General features: G+C 42.1%; 1 pseudogene; it reads right to left on the bottom strand.

Moving 5' to 3' along the window:
- Positions 1 to 1,934: 1,934 nt before the first annotated feature.
- LOC106827828 (small ribosomal subunit protein eS6-like) lies at positions 1,935 to 2,682 on the bottom strand (annotated as a pseudogene).
- Positions 2,683 to 6,721: the final 4,039 nt, after the last annotated feature.

Below are 6,721 nucleotides of genomic sequence, written 5' to 3'. Positions count from 1 at the left end.
GGCATTCTTCTGTACTAGCATCTACTTGGGTCATGTTCTCCTCACAGTGATGGAGGTGGAGAGCAGACCGACCATGTTAGCACATTTCAAGCCTCTGCTTGAGTCATGTACTCTAACATCCCATTGGTCAAAGCAAGCCACCAGCTCAAGCTCAAAGTCAAGGATGGTTAGATACACTCCATCCAGAGCAAAGCCACGGCAATGTCATGAATATACATCCTATTTAAAGGAGAGTGAAGAATTAGATTAACCATTTGATCTACCATACTTAGGTTCCATCTGTGTACTTTTAGGGGTTAAGTGGCCATGGACTAGGTCTTAATAAATGAACTTTAGACTAGGGCCTTACCATCAAGCATGTCTAGAATAATTGTCTCTGACAACTTTCTGTGAGGCAGTCACTTCTCATTGCTGAGACTCAGTTTCTAGAAAACAATAAAAGTCCATTAACTAGATTGCCCATTATAACACAGCAACCACTTGGCCCACATGGTGCTTTTTTTGTTTGTTTAATTAGTTGCAAATATTTTGAAGGATTTCACATTAAAATCCAGTTTCTCCTAATAATCTGGAGAATCTGACAGCAATGAGCATCAAGGCAAAAATTACCAGAAGTGAAGCTACATCTGCCCCTATAGTTGTCTGCCCTCTCCTGATGACACAGTCCCTCCCAGGCAGTCTCTCATTTAGGATATATGCTTGCCTCCTACTGGGATTCGAGTTTGGACCCCAAATCTAGAGTGTCCAGCTACAACATCCTGAGATTCTAAATAATACGGGACAGATTCCTAATGCAAACTCGTCTCCAGTATTGCTCTTCAGTCTCTGGGTTGGCAATGTTTAGGTTTGGAGAGAATTTCTAACTACAACTTTTGCCTTGCACATAAAATCTATTCTTCACACTTTTTATTCACAATCAAAATAGAATTTGTGCCCTCTGAGTCACAAATACTCCAGGTTTCCATGGAGGGATATTCTCTTATAGGTTGAAAGCAGTGTGATGGTAAAGGCATCCTGTTCTGGGACTGGTTGGGAGCTCGTTCTGAATAGAAACACACAGAGAGATCTTTTCAGAGCTCTTCACTTCCAACGTGGCTTTCTTAATCCATGGGCGGTCTTGTCAAAAGAACCATATGCAACCAGCCGCCCTACCATTGAAAGCAGTTTGTCCTTGGGACCAGCTGCAGTGATAAGTGGGCTGTCAGGCAGGCTCTGCAGCAAGCCCACACTTCATCATGGTCAGCATAGCTCTATGAGGCATGTCCCTCTCGGAGGAGAGCCTCAGAGACAAGACGTCAGAACTTGAAAATGAAATCGTAGATAGAAACACCCACTCTGTGGCAAGAGTTGAGAGATTTAAAGACAAGCAATTTTGTTGTTATTGTTGTTTATTGATTTGGACTTGGCAGCTGCCCTAAAACAGAGAAAGGAGAGTGTCCCAGGAGCAATATCTGAGAGAGGGTATGAGAACTAGAGAACGTGAGAGAGACCCCCAAAAGCCTCAAGTACCATGAAAAGCAAGTTGAAGACATTGAAGACATCCTATCTTTCTTTCCTTCTTTGACCCATTTGAGCACTGCCTAGGAAGGTGAGAGAGCCCTTCTGGGAGCTAGAAATAATATTCCAAAGTCTTTTGTAGTTAACTATGTTCATAGATTTTTGTCTCATTTAATCTTTTTTGTAACCTCTCATTTATTTGTTACTCTTGAAAAATCCTATTTTTTTTTTTTTTTGAGGAAGATTAGCCCTGAGCCAACTACTGCCAATCCTCCTCTTTTGGTTGAGGAAGACTGGCCCTGAGCTAACGTCCATGCCCATCTTCCTCTGCTTTGTACGTGGAATGCCTACCACAGCATGGCTTTTGCCAAGCAGTGCCACGTTGGCACCCGGGATCCAAACCGGTGAACCCCGGGCCACCGAGAAGCGGAAAAGTCCTATTTTTGACTGGACTCAGATTTAGAGGTAGAAGCTCTGACAAAGGACAGCCTCTGTCTCTTGGCAATCTGTTCCTGGCATTTTTCTTTGGCCTCCTTCATTCTCTTGGCCACAGTTGATCATATTTGCAGACTTGTCCTTATTTTCCTTAGTGCACTTTCTTCAAAGCAATTTGCTGACGTTTGTCTTGCAGGATACGTGGAGTAACAAGACACTGCATATTGAGCACTTTGATCCTACTTTGCCTCCCTTCTTTGTTCAGGGGCTTTCTCACAACACCCTGGCAGACACCATCTTCTTTAGAGAGATTGAAAATTTGCAGATTCTGACAGCTCTTTGGGGGCACATGGCAGCAAGGCACATTAGTATCAGTCAGTACAGGAATATCCTTCTCCCTTTTTTTCATAATAACCATGTTGACAACACTCAGAGTGGCATCCACAAGCCACCTCAACCAGATTTGTGCTTCCTTTCTCCAGTTCTCCTTGGGCTATAACAGGAGTGAGTGCCTCTTACTCAGTAGCAAGCAGACACAGGCATGGGTCCAGACAGCCTGCTTCATGGGGAAACTTTATTGGTCATTCCCATCACAGATCTGGACCACACAACCCTTCCATTCTTCACCCAGAGCATCAGCGGCAACTTCTGCATCCACACCCTTCTCATAAAGGTAGGAAGTTTGCATTCATCCTCCAATGCAATGAGTTCCTAGCAGCCAGTTGCTGGGAAGGAGATGTTCAGCTTCATCTTGAAGCAGCTGATCACTGCCAAAGTGTCATGAAAAAGAGCTTACCTCATTTAATCTTTACCACAGTCCTTTACTGTGCATTACTATCTCATTTTATACATGAGAAATAGAAGCAGAAAGAAAGTGAGATTTTCCTCAAAAATGTGAATTCTAAAAATGTCAGAGGCAAGATTTGAAACTATGTCTCTTTTGCCCCAGACCATGCTCTTTTCACCCCCACAAACCTGCCATCTTCAAATAGATAGGTGAGGTTAGAACTAAGGCCTAAAACTTAAAATACTTGCCCCAAATTCACATGGCTACTAAACAGCAAAGCTAGGATTTGAAGCAGGTCTTTCTGACTCCAGGTCCTAAATTCTTGTTCTTTTTTTTTTTTTTGTGAGGAAGATTAGCCCTGAGCTAACTGCTGCCAATCCTCTTCTTTTTGCTGAGGAAGGCTGGCCCTGAGCTAACATCTGTGCCCATCTTCCTGTACTTTGTATGTGAGACGCCTACCACAGTATGGTGTGCCAAGCGGTGCCATGTCCACACCAGGGATCCGAACCAGCGAATCCCGGGCTGCCAGAAGTGGAACGTGCACACTTAACTGCTGCGCCACTGGGCCGGCCTCTCCAGGTCCTGAAGTCTTAAGCATTTTGTTGCCTAGGATTTCTAAATCTTCCTATATAGGTGGGAATCAATCTGGAGCTTAAATATGTCCTGGGAAGGGAATTATATAAATTTATAACTATTGAGAGGAAATAAAGGAAGAATTACTGATCTTCCTAATTAAAATGAATCCTCCTGGCACACACAGCCCCCACTATGCAGGTACAGATTAGGGAAAGAGCTAGGAGCCTCTGCGGTTTCTCCAGCCCTGTGCACGCACGTGTGTGTGTGTGTGTGTGTAGGGGACGGGGAGCTGAGGTGCTCTGATGGGGACAGGGATCCTGAGGTCAGGTGATACACCTGGGTCTGATACCTGGTGGATGAGCACAGACAGGTCGTCCCATTGCATTGGAGTGGAGGTTCTGGAGTCCAGCAAGATAAGAAATCAAGAATTAGGGTAAAAACAAAGCAGAAGTGATGAAAATAAACAGAGTTGAAGATAATACTCTATATATTATTTCATAAACAGTATGTCGCCTACTTAATGGGTGAAGAAATTGGGTTTGAGAGAATTTAGACAACTCACTCAGCACCAGAGTCAGAACGTGGCAGAACCAAGACTCAAACCCAAAATGTCTGGGCCCTAAAGCAGCAAGATGTGGGTGAGGAGCTTCCATGAATGGGATGAATCAGACGAATCTAGGCTACTAGGAAATGTACTAAGGCTCAATGAAGGCAGAGGGCCAGTTGCCCTTAGCATGGCGTTAAAGAGGAAATACTCAAAACCCAGCATCCCACAGTCATATTCTGGGAGAGGAGAGAACCCTTGTTTTTAAATGAAGCCATTTAAACCTCATGATATAAAGACAAGGAAAACAAAACAACAGACTAAAAGCTTTACTATCTTGGGGGAAATGTACAAAAAAACTGTTCGGGTTAAAGAAAGAAGAAAGAAGAAAGAAGGGAGGAAGAGGGGGGGAAAGGAGGGAGGGAAGGAATGATGGAAAAAGAGGGGAGAGGAAGGGAAAGGAGTGAGAGATGGTGAAAGGGAGGAAGAAAGAGGAAAAAGTGAAGAAATAAAGGAAAAGACGGAGAGAGAAAAGAAAGGACAGAGGAAAAAGAATTTTAAAGGACATAGGTTCCACGACAAATTAGAGCCCTCAGCTGTGACTCTATAGACAGCTGTCACTGAAGGTTATTTACAGATAACGAAATTAAATACACCCTTTTATCTTCTGTGCCCCTGTAGATCATGAGTTCCGGAGATCACGGTCTTAATACACACGCAGTTTTGATAATTCTCCAAGGACTTAAAACAATACTGTGCATACAGTGGGTGTTGAATAAATAAAAGGTTGACACTGATTGATAGTCTCTTCCCTAAAGGAAATTGATCTCCAATTCAAATCTCCAACATAACACCGTGCAAGGTTAATCTTCATATCCCCACAGATGGAGACTAATGGGATAGGCCTAAGTAGGCAGAAGTGCATCAGGAAACCAAACTGGGAAGTGATAGCTATTGTCACCCAGGGAATTGCCAAGAGTGCATGTCACTCATGGTCCCCAGCTCCAATATCTAAACATTCTTTTCCCCATAGATATCAAAAGAACAGTGATACAAAAGAAAATGCATGTAAATAAAGTTTTGAATTATTGAAAACTGACTTTAGCAAGGTTGATCATGAACGACTCTTAGTTATTTGCTTTTGAAAAATGGTAATTGCTGAAATTCTTAAGTTAGGTGAAGGAAAGTTCCTCCTTTATACCCCCAGACCACGTCACAGACAAAACTCTGCCATATATACAGAGAAGTATTAAAAAAATGCCTCAGCAACACGGCCTAGCACTTTGTAAACAAATATCCATTAGCAGGCTGACATGAAGTACTTCATGCAACCTGCTCAGTAGATTTGAAGACGTCCTAACTCTGTCCTTTCAGGTGGTCCTAAATATTTTAGCCAGTTCAAATTATCTTAAATGCCATTTAACAAATGAAAGCCTACTTCTAATTCTCATTATGATGATTAGAAGTTGCTAGTTTTTCCAGTAACAATCTATTTCTAACATTCATTATGCTGGTCAACAAAACTACCCATGTGGATAACAGATAATGGTAAAAAAAGTGCCTTTAATATTACCTCTGAAGTGTGGCCTTTGTTAAATAACGTGAGATGACCATCCCTGACATGTCGGTTCCTATTTACAGCAACTGACCACCCTTCGGGTGGTAAAATGAGCACACACATTTGTATGATACCAGCTTTGTGTTGGGTATTTAAAAGTGTATAACAAGCAACATAACATGAATGATGAACCATATTTAAATAATTTCCCTTTCTCTTTAAATATAATGATTTTAATAATTGGCAAATGAAATGCATTCCCACATATACATTAGGTATATTCAATATTCTCTTCTTGAATGTGAGTGAATATAAAAGACAAAATTGCCTATTCTTCATACAAACTCAAGAAAACCCAGCCACCCTGAGATAATTTCATACCCTGCAATATGACTAATATGCAGTTTTGAGCAGCAACTTTCACGCTTCTCTTCTCAGTGGAGGGAACACATGGCAGCTGGAGCCACTCTGCTTCCTAGTTGTTAGGTCTTTGGGTCGTAGCTGGATTCTGTGGGCCGAGGGAAGTCTGTTGTCCTCTACAGACTGCTGTAAATTCCCAGAGGGTCTTACAGTCAGTCGTGTCTCTTCAGGCTCTGGCAGTATGTGAAGCTCTATGCCTGTACTCAGGGCAGTTCAGCTTATGGGTCTTACCCTCTCCTGTGTCCAAACCTTTCTCTCACCATCTTGACCTTAATATGGAATGTGGCTCCTTTCACTGATTTTCAGGACTTGCATACACTCACTCCCTCATTCATTCACTCACTCACTCATTCAAAGTCTTTACTGAGGGTTTGGCAAAATTGAGGGGTTTATATTTCGAATACAGAAACCTAAAATTTAACAGAAAACTACCTATTTGGTCATTCTGCCACACAGACTGAGGGCCCATATCTGGTTGTTTGCTCATCCTCTGCCACAACAGGGTTATTGGTTTCATGACATATCAGTTACATTATTTTATACAGCAGGGCTAGTTACCTTCTTTCACCATCTCTCTTCCCTTCCCTCAGGGCTTTCAAATTTTGACCCTTGGGTGATTTGATTTTTCTAATAACACAGGACATTTCAGAATTGGGAGGAAAAACAATTAGAAAAGATGTTCAACATAATGGCCATTTAAAAGCCATATTATATGTGAGAAAGAAACGTCAAGAGCACACAGATCGCAGGACAATTATCTAGAACTCTCCAACACACCCTTTCTAATTCTTGATTTCTCAGTCATTCACAAAAGAACTATTATCCAGCGAGGGTCATTTTGCCATTCTTCTCTTCTAATGGAACAGTGCGTGATTATTTTTCCCACATCAGTTCTGTGATATAT

Source organism: Equus asinus, chromosome 23 (genome assembly GCF_041296235.1).
Source record: "Equus asinus isolate D_3611 breed Donkey chromosome 23, EquAss-T2T_v2, whole genome shotgun sequence".
Lineage (NCBI taxonomy): Eukaryota > Metazoa > Chordata > Mammalia > Perissodactyla > Equidae > Equus > Equus asinus.
The sequence above is the reverse complement of the archived record's forward strand: the minus strand, read 5'-3'. Positions and strand labels throughout refer to the sequence as shown.